Genomic DNA, 14,690 nt, shown 5'->3' with positions numbered 1-14,690 from the left:
TGGAGATTTCTTTTCTGGGTGTTTTAAAATTACGAATTCAGTTTTTTAATGTTTGTAGGACTGTTCAGGTTGTCTGTTTCATCTTGGTTGAGTTTTGGTACTTTGTGGTTTTCACAGAATTGGTCCCTCTCTTCTAAGTTGTTGAATTTTGAGCCTGTGAAGCGTTCGTAGTGTTCCCTTATTATCCTTCAAAATGCAGGCCGGATCTGTGATGATAGCCCGTTTTATTCCTGATATTGGTGACTTATGTCTTATTTTTTAATCTTTTTTGCAGTCTTTCTAGAGTTTGTCAGTTCTGTTTTTTTAAACGCTTTTTTTTTGGTGGTGCACAGCATGTGGGATCTTAGTTCCCTGACCAGAGATTGAACCCGGGCCTACGGCAGTGAAAGCACAGAGTCCTAACCACTGGGCCACCAGGGAATTCCCCAGTTTTGTTTTTTTTTAAACCAGCCTTTTGTTTCGTCAACTTTTCTCTATTATTTTCCTGTTTTCAATTCTGTTGTTTTATTGTTCTTCTATTCACTTTGTGTCTGTTTTGTTTTTTCTAATTTCTGGAGGGCAGGAACTTAGAGTAATGTTCTGAGACCTTTCCTCTTTTCTAATGCAAGCACTTAGTGCCATAAATTTCCCTTCTTCCCTGCTTTAGCTGTATCCCACATGTTTTGGTATGTCGTGTTTTCATTTTCATTGACTTCTATGTGTTTTCTTTTTATTTCCTTTGAGACTCCCTCTCTGACCCTAGATTATTTAGACATACGTTATTTCATTTCCAAGTGCATGACGACTGTCTTGTCTTTCTGTTCTTGTTTTCTTGTTTGATTCCAGTATGGTCAAAGGACATACTCGGTATGATTTCCATTCTTTTAAATTTGTTGAGGTTTGTTTCATGGCTCAGGATACAGTCTGTTTTGGCGAATGATCTGTGAGTGCTTGAAAAACAAAAACAAAAACCTGTCTTCTGCTGTTGTTGGGTGGTGTGTTCATTATATATTTGTCTGTTCGATCTTATTGGTTGGTTGTGTTGCTTGGATCTTCTGTGTCTTTGCTGGTTTTCTGTCTAGTAGTTCTGTCAGTTGCTCAGAGTGTAGTGTTGAAGTCCCCAGCTGTAATGGTGGATTCGTCTGTTTCTCCTTTCATATCCATCAGATTTTGCTCCGCATATTTCTTGGCACTGTTTGGTGTTTGCACATTTTGAATTACGTCTTCCTGTTAGATTGACCCTTTTATCATAGCTGTAAAGTCTACTTTATCAGATAGTAGTATAGCCACTCCTGCTTTTTGTAAAAAATGTTAACAGTGTTTACATGGTATGTCTTTCCATCCTTCCTCTTCCAACCTACCTCTGTTGTATACAGCACCTCATTATATTGTCTCTTTCTGCCACACCCAGTCTGTCTTTTCAGTGGTGTATTTAGACCCTTTGTATTTAAGGTGATTGTTGATATGTGAGAGCTTAAGTCTGCCATTTTACTAACTTTCTGTTTCCTCTGTTTGTGTTTCTGTTTCCTGTTTCTTTTTTTCAATCTTACTGTGAGTTATTTGAGCATTTTTTAGGGTTCTATCTTGATTTTTTTTTTTTTTTGGTAGCATTTTCACACGTGTTGCTCTGGCATTACACTATACAGGTGTAACTTACTACAATCTACCACTGTAAGTGGTGTTACCATTTTATGACTTCAGCTTCAGCACAGGTACCTTACTTCTTCCCTTTAAGATCCTTTACCTGCCCCGGTTTTTAAATACAATTGTCTTAAATATTTCCTCCACATACATTGAGCACCATGTCAGATGATGCTATATTTTTTGCTTCAACCATCAAATATAATTTAAGAAACTCCTGAGAAGTTGACGGGTTTATTATATTTACTTCCATTTTTTCCCTTTCCGATATTCTTTGCTTTCCTGAAGTCCTAGCTCTGTTATCATTTCCTTCCCGTTGAGAGGACTTCTCTAGTCAGTCTTCAATGATGGACCTGCTACCAACAGTCCTTAGTTCTCCTTCATCTGAGAATGCATTTCCCCTCCACCCCAGAGGATATTTTCGCTGGATATAGAATTTGCGGTTGACAGTTGTTTTTTTTTTCAGTGCTTGAAAAACATGCCACTTCCTCCTGACCTTCATGGTTGCAGGTGAGAAATCCTTTGTCATTTGAATTGTTCTCCTGTAAGTAAGATGTCATTTCTGTCTGGCTGCTTTCAGGGGTTTTTCTTTGTCTTTTAGTTTCCAGAAGTTTAATGTGGCTTGGATTTCTTTGAGTTTATCCCTTTTGAGGTTTACTCAGCTTCTTGAATCTGTGGTTTGATATTTTCTGCCAATTTGGGGAAGTTTTCAGCCATTATGTCTTTGGATGTTTTTTCAGTCCCTGCCTGCCTCCTTTGGGACTCCCATGACAAGAGTATTAATGTTTTTGTTGTGGTCTCACAGGTCCCGAGACTGTTCATTTTTCATCATGTATTCTCTATCCCAATTAACTAAATTCTGTTGATCAGCCTCGTGTCCACTGATTCTCTGCTGTGTCACTTCCACTCTATTATTGGTCCTGTCCAGTGATTTTTTTGCTTTTTAACCTTAAATGTATTTTTCAGATCTAAAATTTTGCCTGCTTCTGCTGCGTGGGATTGGACATTCAAGGCCAAGGCCTCCTTGGCCTTTCTGCTACTTGCCCAGCAAAAGCGGGGCACCAACCCCCATGGCTTCACAGAGCTCATTTGGGGGTGTACTCTTGGTTCCCCTGGCCCTTGCTGACACCATGTGGGGAAAGCGTGGAGGGCTGACTTGCAGGCCTTGTTTCGGCAGGGTGGGAGCCAAAGCTCAGCTCCTCTCTGCTCACCCTTTACACGAAGGTGGAGGCTGGGGATGGGGGGGTGGAGCCTCGTTCTCCTCATTGCAGGCCTTGTTTCTGCTGGGTATGAGTACTCCCTTATTGTCCTTCCTGCCAGGTGGGCATGGGGGCTTAGTGACCCACCACATCCTGCTGACTCTCGAGGCTGGGGTAGGGGGATCAGTGGGCCACTAGCCCTGTTTCCCACCATCTCATTCAGTCTTACTGCTACCAGGGGCTGGGCAGGTTCAGCTTCCTGCTAGACCTCCACCCCCATCCCCACCAGAGGTGGGGGAAGCGGGGGCTGACTCACGCTAACTTGTTCTGTCTCATTTCTCATCAGCCTTGGGTGGAGGTGGGGGCTGGGCCTGCTGGTGTGTGGGGGGGGGGGAGGAGGGGGTGTGTAGTGGTGACTCACCCTGCCTGGTACCACCTCCGTGCTGCTTCATTGGGGTGGAGGGTCAGCCCTCTGTGGGGCCTTGAAGGGGGCATCGCAGCATCATCTGTTTCCACTGGGCGGGGCCTGGGAGATCAGCTCCCTGCCTAACCTGCCAGCAGCACCTGGGTGGTTTCAGAGCACCAACCATGCCTGCTGGGTTGGGGATGGGCAGCGTGCAGTGTGTTTCTGGAGTAGGGCAAGTACAGCCAGAAGGCTTTCTGTTCGGGGGCCCTCATTCCCCAGTCCTTTGGCTAAAGAGAACAGGCTTTCCTTGGAGCATTTTCTCTATGCCTGTTGAGGGTTGCATCGCAGACCTGTGCAGTGTCCTGGCCGGGGTACGTGGTGAGTAATAAGCACACCAGGGAACTCGCCACCCCGTCATTCCTCCAGCCCTGTGGTCCCCAGGCAGCCCACCCTCTTTCCCCTCTCAGTCCTTGTGCTTGCTTGTTGAGTCCAGGGGTTTTAGTTATAAAAAGGAGGACCTAGGGGAATGGGGTGACCCCCACCTTTGCGGAGCTAGAAACCTATATCTTCTTTTAACTATTTATGATTGGTATTAATGGGCTCTGGTTGCAAAGTAGTACTCAGAATTTTAGAGATCACTTCATTCACCCTTTATTTTTACTCTCTAGATGGAATAATAGGCTTTTAATGTCGGGAAGAGGTTTAGCAGTAATCCTGGCCACTTTTTTCAGATACTAACTGTAGTATCTATTGTTATGATTGCCCTGGTGATGTGCCCACAGAGGGTACAGCCCACGCTGCCCTTGAACTCACTGCCTGAAAACGTATGGGTGACCCAAGTCTGATGCCACATGCCATGGGAGAGTTTCTCATTAAGGAAAATGGCAGGTCCCATAGCTCTGTCTGATTGGACAGAGCTGCTCTAAGGCAGTGAAAAGATCAATCATCCACAGATTTGTCTTGGTTAGTATTTAGGGCCTTTGTGGTGTTAGATTTCTAGATACACATGTGCACATAATTGCTGGTTGAATGCAGGACTGTCTGATGTCTCGCTTCCTGACCTACTTTATTTAAAACCACTGAATCAGAGCACTTGCCCAGTGCCCGAGTCTCTGCACGCCCCTGGTCTGTGGTCACCCCGCCTGTGCTGGTTGGGACCCCCTGTGGACCACAACCCTGCCCGGCCCCCACCTCCCACCGTGGAGTCCAGTGACTCCTCTTGTTGGGTCAGCCTCAGTCTCAGTATAGTCCTGTGACAAAATTTCCAGCTGCTTTCACCTTCTGGTCACTGTCCTCTGGTCATTCTGCTTGGTCTGTGGCCAGGACCTGTGTCTGGGCAAGTGACCTAAGACTGCTTTGCTTCTCTGTGGACGTCCTGTGGACACAAAGCAAACATCTGTCCTTTAAGACCTGACCGACTTGGTCCTGGGCTGGGCTGTGTCGGGCCCCAGCCTGTGAGTGCTGTGCCACCCACCCGCAGACCCTGCTCTGCAGGCACAGGACAGGACTTGCCGTTCCTTCCTTTTGCAGGAAATGCTGGCAGAAACGTACGTGCAAAGGGTTCATCATGGCATTTTTTATGCCAACCCGAAAACTGTTGGCAGTCCTAATGGTATAAGGAAACCTCTGCATTATTTCACATCCTTTTGCCGGACTGTGGTGCTATCTTCTTAACACTGTCAAAAAGAATAATCACATGGAAAATACTCCTGGCATAGTGTTAAGTTGAAAAAGGTTACCGAGTTCTTGGTGACATCCTAGTGTCATAGTCTGTGCCGCTATAACAAAAATACCATAGATTGGGTGGCTTCAGTAATAAACGTCAGTCTTGCAGTTCTGGAAGCTGGACGTCTGAGATCAAGGTGCCGGCAGGGTTGGGCTCTGGTGAGGGCCCTCTTCCTAGTTTGTAGGTGGCCGCCTTCTCACTGTCCTCATATGACGGAAGGACAGCAAGCTAGCTCCTTGACCTCCTCTTATAAGGGCACTAATCCCATTCACAGAGGCTCCACCCTCATGACCTAATCACCTCCTAAAGGCCCCACCTCCAAGTACCATCACACTGGGGATGAGATTTTAAACATGTGAGTTTTATGAGGGACATGAACATCTACTCCATTAACACAGAGTTTGGTGTTAAGAAGTTCATAAGCGTAACAAAAAGATTAGGAAGAAAATATATCACAATGTTAAGAGTGAATATTTTGGTATTCAGCTTACAGGTAGTCTTATCTTTTTTTTAATGTGGGAAATCATCATGACTGGCATTCATAATAGAATAGATTTAATAAATCATATAGATTTTAAATTGTCTGTTAATTTTAATCTTCATTCTTGGCGTGCCCAGCAGCTCGTCACTGTGGCATGTAAGATTCAGTATTAACTTACTCTTAATGATTCAGTATTAACTGTCACACCCCTTATGCTGGTAAAGATTTCATCCAGGTGAGATCAAGCTTTTGCTCACCACAGATACTCCAGACGGACGTTAGCCCCCTCATTTACTCTTTGGGGGCCTTCCTTTTATTTTAGCGAAGTGAGTGTTTTGTTGTGAAACATCTCCATCTGGCAGCGTTAGCGGTTGATTTCGGCGCCCGTGGGCTGCTACTGGCTTCCCTGCAGGGCTGTGCCTGGATCTGGAGCAGGGTCTGGATGGCATCTGGCTGTTCTTCAGACCCTCGAGTGACCTGGGAAGATCTGAGCTTTGGCTAGTCCCTCCGAGAGCTTTGATTTCCTCATCCATCAGAGGGAGACAAAAGTGCTCACCTCCGAGGGTTGGGGGACTCTTGCATAAATTACTGGACAGAGAGCGGCTGGTAGAGACTCGGTCACTATTTTCCTTGCTGCTCAGTGACCGTCGTGACCGTGGCAGGTCAGTAAGGGTGACATAATGAAACATTCTTTCCTCTTTTCGGTGGAAAGGAGCTGTTATTGCAGGAGTTTAGGAAACTCACAGGGAAGTGAATTCATCTGGAAATGCTACTATAATTCTAACCCCGCCAGGTCCTGGAACAAACAAACAAGCAAAAGAGAAAATCTTTTCTAAAGACTGGCCTGGGTAGGGTGGGGGAGGTCCAGATCACCCCTCACCTGTCCATGAACCCAGACATCACCCTGAGAAGCTTGGCGAATCTTTGGACCAGGGAGAGACATCTAGAAACCCACACTGCACCCGGCTGTCTGAACCAGGCCTGTGTCAGAGACACCTGTGGGAGACGGCCCATTTGATTTGGCAGAAACTTGACTGCAGTTCAAGATGTACATTTGGAGAAAGAACGCTCTGGAGACACAAGACACAGGCTGAACTACTTTTTCCTGCAATCAAAAGTGATTGTAACTTTTTTCAAAATAAGAGGTATTTTGCTCACTGATTTAACATTAGAAATGTTCATTGCCTGAATAGAATCGAGAATTTTAAAACAGCTTTTTAATTTTTTTTCCCTTTTCCCTGAGGAAATTCCGCTCCTCTGGCCATTGTTAAATTTTGGTTTTTACTTCTGAGTGAATCATGAATCCTTGGGAACTTTTGCTGCACACGCTATGAGCTGACCAATGCCAGCAGTCAGGACAAACGTTTCCCTGGTGGACGAGTTGAAGCCCAGTTTGTAAGAGGCTGGGCCTTCGTGGTTTTAAGTATTTGCTTAGGATGAGTCGGTATCCCCAGTGTCCTGTGGGAAACGCAAATTCACTTTGCATTTCCTCGGTTCGTGAGTAGAGTTGTGGTTCAGCCAGACAGTGATGAAGCAGACCAGCTCCTGGGAAGGGACTGCTGGGCCTCGTGTGCCCTCAGGCCGGGAGTGAGGGCTGTTCGAGGCCCCGTCGATGCTGGAGCCAGGGGTGTGAACCCAGGCTTTTGGCATGGGCACCTGGCTCTCTGCACAGGGCACGATGCTTCTTTAGTTTGGAATTTGCGGCCCTTCCTTAGAAGTGGAAATTTCTTTAAAAAAAAGAAAAAGGGTCAACCGTTTCAGTCCAAGAGGGTGTATGTGCTAAAATTAAAACCAGTTTGACACAGTGATTCTCGACTATCTGAGTCGCTCTGGGAACTTTTTTTTTTTCCCCAAAATAAGTCATGTTCCTGGATCAGAGAATGCATCCCATTCCAGTTCCTAAAACATTTTGATGTAAGCAATTTATAGATTTAATGAGTGATTTGAGACTTTTTACAGAAGTTTGCTTGTGTGGAAGGGACCTGTTTTTCTCTTGTGAACATGCGACTGGAGTGGGGGGTTGTGTATGAGAGGAGCCTCGCTTGACAGCCTTAGTTTGGGTGAATTTGCTGCGGAATAAGTTCTGGGGAAGAGACTGAAAGGTTTCTTGTTTGTTTTTTCATCCCTTGAGAAATTTCTTAATGCTAAGTAGTCTAGCAGTAAATTCTGAATCTATGCTATGTTAGTATTTGAATTTAGACCTCAGTTTTATTTACAGCTGAGCATAAATTCTGCTAAACTGGTCAAAACAACTCACCAACCTAAGGAAACAGTTTGGTACGTGGCGGAAGCATATATTTGTCGATTTAAAGAGGATTCAGTGATATTTAAGGCAGTGACTGAGGGTCTGTGATTTCCCCCCTCTTTTGTCATGTGGATTTTATCACTGGGCTTGTTTGGCGCTTAGAACTGGGTTTTCTCTATAAGGAAAGCCTGACATATGCAGTACACCATGCTTCGTTTTCTCTCCGGTCCTTTTTTCTGATAGTTTGATAGGAAGTGTTGAAATGGAAGGCTCCAGCAGGTGACCTGGACCAGTCTTGGTCCTTCCTCTGATGCCGTCCAGTCCCAGGAGCAAGTCCCTCCACCTGGCTGGAGACCAGTGTCCTCCTGAATGGGGAGGGTGTTGCAGCCAGTCTGCAGGGGTCAGAGCGATGAAGGGTGTCCAGGGGTTGGGGGGTGGGGTGCAGTGGGGTGGGCAGTGTTGCTCTGAATTGGAAAGACCCTGTTCAGTTGGTATCACACAGTGGGTTTCTAAGCGAGGGGTAGCCAAACCATCGCATGCAGGATCTGAGCCCATGAGGCAGTAGAGCTTGGCCAGCAGCTGTGTCTCTGGAGGAGAAAGAGCTTCAAGAGGAGGAGGAAGAACATGAGAACCTGAGCAGATAAGAGACCTTTGACACCACCATACTGGACATCTTTCAGTGCAGAATTCTGTACATCTTACACTCATATTTGCCCTAGGGTAGCAACTCTAGCTTCCATTCTTTTCGTTTGTTGGGGGCACATGGCACAGCCATTGACAGAACTTTTTTGTGGTTTGCAGAGGAAGCCTAGGACTTCCCCTGGAATTGCCACATGGCGCAGAGGTTAGGTAGTGCCTTGAGCGAGGTTAGTACAGGCTGGTCAGTGGATGAAGGAGATTAGACTCCAGCCATCTTTCTGGTTGACTGCTCACCATACCAGTCACATTCTCTGCTCACTTTAGCCTTTCGGTTTTCTTATTTTTTTACGCAGTGTTCAGTTCTTGCATTTCTGTTTATCATTGGGTTTCCTGTAAAAGGCTTTGGGGCTGTGTTTGCCTGTATCCCTTGGAGGGGTACCCCCTTTCAGCATAAATGTGCTCCTGAGACGCACAAGCTTTGTGAGTTTCGTAGGGAGGAGTCAGACAGCCCAACTGCGACAGACATATGTTTTGAGCCCAAATATTTAAACCATCAAATGTCCAAACATGACGATTCCATCCTTGTGATTATGCAAAATAGTGTCTGGAATTGAGGTGTAATGTTTTCTCTCTTGATACGATGTGGGATAAAAAGAGGCAGCTGCCTCTTGTGCATTTGTTTTAAGTGGGAAGCTTTCATTATGCCTCATCCTTCTGGTGTGTTATCAATCGCCGTATATCTGCGTTAACAGATGAACGCTTCATTTAGTGCACTGCCAGTATAAATTTTAACTGCATAAATAAAATTATAGGCTTTTACACGTCTTAATTGGAAAGCTGTTTCAGATGTAGCTTTTGAGGATTCTGTTTTTGCCCCTTGCCTTAGTCTCCACTGTCATTAAGACAAAGTCAAGTCATGCTTAAGAACTCCACGTGAACTAAGGAGAAGAGATTTTTGTCACCTGTTTCCTGCCACCAGCATTGAATTTCATAGAGGAAGCCACATACACTCTGTAGTCAGAAATTTTTATATTTGTAGTTTAAATTCTCATTTCCTTCCCCAGATCTGATTTGGGGCTGGGAACAACGGATGGTTACCGAGAGCTAGTAACTTCAAAATTTTAACACTTTATTTCTAATGAACAGTCTGAAAGGAGCTGATGGGTAGAGTTGTATATTTACTTTCGAAAGGTCTCCGGGGACTTCCTCGGCCATCCAGGGGTTAAGATTCCGCGCTTCCAGTGCAGGGGGCTCAGGTTCCAAGATCCCACATGCCACGTGGCATGGCCAAAAAAAATAAAAGGTCTGCCAAAAGCTTTCCTTTCTTTGTAGTTTTGATGGTATAAGTGGTGAAATAAATTGTCTGGATAAGAAGTTACCTCCAGGCTTCCTAGGTGGCGCAGTGGTTAAGAATCCGCCTGACAATGCAGAGGTCATGGGTTCGATCCCAGCTCCAGGAAGATCCCACATGCCACGGAGCAACTAAGCCCGTGTGCCAAAAAAAAAAAAAAAAAGAAGTTACCTCCACTGTCAGTGGAGGGAGCAAGAGGTTGGACTGGACTTAGTCTGGGGTTTTTTTGTTTTTTTTGTTTTTTTGTTTTCAGAATAAGATGGCACAGCCAAGTCCTCCATGATCTTATGGAAGGAATCTAGGACTATGGAAATAGATGCGCAGCTGCCCTGGAGACAGTGGGGCTAGGGGCAGCGTAGGGAAAGCGAGGAACAGCGGTGTCCTGTGTCCTCCTGCCCCTGGCCAGACCCGGTGCAGACCACGGCTGCGCACTGTTCAGAGCATCATGTTTCTGCAGCATCCCGAAGGGGACCAGAGTGGTGATGGAGGGCCTTCCCAGGCTCATCATGAGAGGCACACGGCAGGAACTGGTTTAGGACCAGATCTGGGGCACGTGGTGGCAACTTCTTTGATTCGAAAGAGAAATTGAGAGGGATCATAGATTGTCTTTGTAGCCCCAGGGGACAGAATCTAGATTGGAGCTGGGATTAGACGGGAACATTCCAGTTCCCAGGAGGGGGAACCTTGTAGCACCTAATGCCTATCAGCGAGGACTGCAGTGCCTTAGGAAAAGGTATACACCTGTCCCAGGCCGCGTGACCAGGTGTCATGGTGCAGGAGGCTCCTGCCAGGTCTCCCACCTGGAGTAAGATGCTGGCTTCTGCTGTGACCCAGAGTTAGCTGGGTATGTCCTTGGACAGAGACGTAAAAACTCGGGATCTGGGTTTGCTCCTGGCACATCACTGGCTTCCAGAAAATATGTGTGTAGGGGATAGCTCAGGTGAGATGGGTAACTAGGTCTTCTGAGGTTGAATGGTTAAGTAAAAAGGCATAACACATTCATCTTAATGCCTTTAGATTCATATTTTATTGTAAGAAGCAGGTAGTGGTCAAAGGGGGAAGATAAAAGCGCTGGTTTTCAGACTTCTCTCCAGCTTCACAGCCTTGGTTTACTGGCAGTTTCCAAATGGTCAGACTGGAAATTGATCAGAGCAGCTTGTTTTGATTTTCTTACTCACGGCCACTTAAGAGCAGTGGGCAGTACACATGGAAGGAATAAGTATGAAAATGCTGGTCGCATCTCATAAGCTTCTTAGTTTTGTCTTTTTATCCTAGTTGCTGTTTATAAAGCACCATCTTGAATTCATGCAACTGCTCAAGCTTGACCCACGTGTGTACCGAGGAAAAACAGGTTTAGGAACTTCGTGAGGACTGATGCTGAATACTATCCCTTTATTTTATTTCTAATCCATTTCATTTTCATTCATTGGTTCCGTGGAATTGATAGAGGACTTATCAAAAAATAAAACGATGGAATTGAGAAATAATAGACCCAGAAGGGGAGGTGTGTGTGTCGTGTGTGTGTGTGTGTGTGTGTGTGTGTGTGTGTGTGTGTGTGTGTGTGTGTGTGTGTGTGTGTAATTGGGTTTTGGCTCATTTGCTTTCTGAGAACCATCAGAGTTGAAGGTGATTTCTGATACATTTACTGCAGTCGGGTTACCGTGGCAGCGGCCCTCCTTCCCCTGGGGCTGGGGATTCTGGGCAGCTGAGACAGCCTCGTCACTCAGGTGGGATTCCTATGGAAACCTTGGCCGGCTGGCTGGTTGCTTCCTTCTTGTAAGCTGTGGGTAAATCTCAATTGGGAAAGATATTTCTGAAGGTAGCCCCTTAAGTAAGGAGACTGTTGGGTTGAATAAACATCCCAGGATTTTTACTTCTGCAAATGAATGTTGACCTTCAGAGTGGTCACCTGCAGAAGCAGCACTTCTTCTGACTATTTTTGGAGCATCTCCTTTGGAATTGGTTTAGCCCTGTTTTCAGAGCCTACAGGGAAGTGGTCCTTTATGGCCTTTGGTTCAATCAGAGTCTCCTCAGGGATAAAGATGCCAGGAGGAGGGGCTTTTTTTCCACCCTTTCTTTCTGCTTCACAGTCCCTGGTAAGTGCTGGGCAAAACGAGCACTTACTCATCTAAGTATGTTCTATGGTGTGTTTAAAATAAAAACAATCATTTCTTCAAAGTCATGCTTTACGTGTCTCCTCAGGGACCAAGAAACCCTTTCTCTGCTCTGAGTTGAGTGTTCATTCAGAGCTCCATTCACGTTGATTACTTGAAAATCTGATCTTGATGCTACTCCAGTTTTTGTAGCTCACTGAACATCTGAAAACACTACAGGGTGAAATGTTTCCATGGATTTTCGTTAGGTTTCTGGTTCTGCACTTGAAGCTCCAGTAGTGATGTGCTGGGAATTGAAACAGCCACAGCCCTGGGACGTGAGAGCATCCCGTCCCCAAGGATGATCCCAGTGGTGTGTGTGCGTGGGTACCGCACAGTCCCCCTGCCCCACCCCCAGCACACACGCACGCTCCGCGGTCAGATGGATGGCGCTGGGTAGGCCGCCGGGTCTGGAAAGGTGGCAGTGAACGTCAGAATGTGACCTCAGCCCCTTTGAACACCTGCCGTTCGGAACAGTGGGGTGGAAGCGGTTGGGTGTTCAGGAAAAATCAGAAGGTTTGGCTTGACTGATGTTGAGCTCATTATGCATTGACAATCTCGTTTTTTAAAATTTTCCCACTCTCGCTTGGCGGTGCTACAGAAAGCCCTTTCCGAAAGCCTCAGCCTGATTTCACTATCAGCCACTTAACCACGATATTAATTTTTTTTTTCAATTGCTGAGCTTTTAAGATCTGGAATTACCCTCTGGGCTGGAAACTAGTTCTGTAGCTGAACCACAACAGTCTTAATTCAGTACTGCACATCTTTCAGTAAGTTAGTTCTTTGGCGTTGAAAAATGTCCTCCTTTCTACCCACCCCTCACACCGGTATAGAAAAAGAGAGTAATCATAGACCTCGTGGGATTTTTTTTTCTTTCTATAGGAAATTAGGTTACTGGTAAATGCTAGAACTCAGAAAATTGTTTCCAAGAGTTTTGAAGAAAATTCAACTAACATTTCACACTTTTGACAAAATTGCCTCTGTCTGACACGGTTGCATTCTAATTTTTGATGAGCGGGTTTGGTTAGAAAATCTGGGCCCAGCAACTTCCCCAGCTCAGTGTGGTGCTCTCGGACCTGAGCTGGCCTTGAGTGGACTTCTGGTTACAGCTTTGGAGTAATAGCTTTACATTAAGAGCAGTTTATATTTTAGTATGCCTTTTCCTCTTTCCTCCCCTCCCCTCTTCTGTTTCAGCAGCAGGTTTATGGCATGAAACACTTTCTTAAATGCTTTCTTAAATGCTGAAATGTGTTTCTTAAACGCTTTCTTAAATGCTGAAACTACACCTTCTGTGGGTGAAAATACACCTCATCACAGTTTCCCCTTTGAAGTTTTTATGTTTATGGAAAATTGCCTTAGTTAAAAATGTGATCTAAGAGCTTTTGTTTCAAATAAAGACCCATTTTATTGGTCAGGTATCAATATTTACGGCTGTTAAGCACATTGCAGATAGTATAATAAAATATTTATATGCTTCATGCTTATCTTAGAGACTAGAGATATAAATATGTTATCTTTTTGATAAGCGGGTTGTATGAGGATGGGAGCAGGCCGACTGAGTATCTAGAGAGGATTGTAGGAGTGAGCATGTGTTTTTTGAGTATCCCCTGCCCTTGAATCCCATCAGCTGCAGGTTCACCTTCAGAATACCAAGCCATGGATCCCTTCCCCATTGTGGTGGTTCAGAATTCAGCAAACTGGTGATAAAGGGAATAAAAAAGCTTAATTCTGGCTCCGACCAGTGACACCGTGGGGCTGACAAGCAAATTCTCAGGTCAGCCAGACCCCATTCTTAGTCCTGCTAGGTTCTCATGTGACATGAGACCACATAGGACAGACACCAAGATTACACTAGTGATGAAGTTAAGGAAAAGCTTCCCCACCCCTCAAAATAAAGGAGAGATTTTGTCACTTGAGAAATAATCTTTGAAATTTAGGTGGAAAAAATCCGCTGTATTAGATAATAACTGATTCACTTTGTTGTACAGCAGAAACTAACAACAACATTGTAAAGCAGTTATACTGCAATAAAGATGTATTTAAAAAAACCCAATCTATCAGGAACACAATATGGTGAAACACAAAGAACATAATTTTTGAAGCCGGAAAGAAAGATTGGGAGACAAAAAAATGAGTTTTGTCCTCATACGTCTATCAGAAGGATATAAAGAGAACAGCATTTGTTGAAAGTAAGGCTTTCTCTAAAGAAATTGGTTTGGCCCCAGCATTCACTTAAAAAAAAAAAAACAGCAAACACTGTATTCACTGAGATTAAGGCTACCCTTTTAAAATATAGGCATAGGATGCCTTTGAAAATATTTGAAATAGAATTTTTATCTTATGATCTTACCTTAAAACCAATACTCTCTGTATATATCGGCTAGGTTTTATTGCAGGATGAATGTTGGTCATTCATTTTTAGGTTTATAAATTCAAAGAATAAGAACAGTATTTGCCTCTCAAAAAAAACCTCTAATTCTTGAAGCCAAATGATGATAGCTGCTGTGTAAGAGTAGCCCAGACAGATCAGTCCTCCTTTGCAGAAGTGAATTTATATTGTCTCTTCTCTGAAGACACACGTCTAGGCCCCAGAACTCATCGGTGGTTTCTTCCCCCTGCTCTATTTCTCAGGGCCTGGTCTGTGGACCTTCTGCCCCAGGAGCTCCTAAGAGTGCGTCCTCCCGGGCCTCCCACAGACACACCCACCTGAGTCTCACTGCCAGACCACGTGGATGTGTTTCTCTCTGTGCGTTCATTGAAGCTAACCGTTCGCTGTGGAACTCTTCTTTCTGTAGAAGAAACATCTGCTTAGCTCCTTCCCCCGCAAACAGCAGGGCATTTGTCTCTAAGCTAAACAAGTTGGATCTGGC

At 45.0% G+C, this 14,690-nt stretch overlaps 1 protein-coding gene across 10 annotated transcripts in view; it reads left to right on the top strand.

Annotated features, from left to right (window-relative positions):
• BCL2L11 (BCL2 like 11) overlaps window positions 1-14,690 on the top strand; it is a 46,153-nt gene that overhangs the window by 11,303 nt on the left and 20,160 nt on the right. The window contains exon 3 of one of the 10 annotated variants that reach the window (XR_009054762.1): window positions 2,087-2,130. The exons of the other annotated variants lie outside the window; for them this stretch is intronic. The gene's annotated coding sequence lies outside the window, so the exon portion shown is untranslated. The remainder of the gene's footprint in view (window positions 1-2,086; window positions 2,131-14,690) is intronic. 10 annotated transcript variants of the gene reach the window in all.

The sequence above is a fragment of the Hippopotamus amphibius genome, chromosome 7 (assembly GCF_030028045.1).
Source record: "Hippopotamus amphibius kiboko isolate mHipAmp2 chromosome 7, mHipAmp2.hap2, whole genome shotgun sequence".
Classification (NCBI taxonomy): Eukaryota; Metazoa; Chordata; class Mammalia; order Artiodactyla; family Hippopotamidae; genus Hippopotamus; species Hippopotamus amphibius.
Note: the sequence above shows the minus strand (reverse complement) of the source record. Positions and strands in the feature narration are given on the sequence as shown.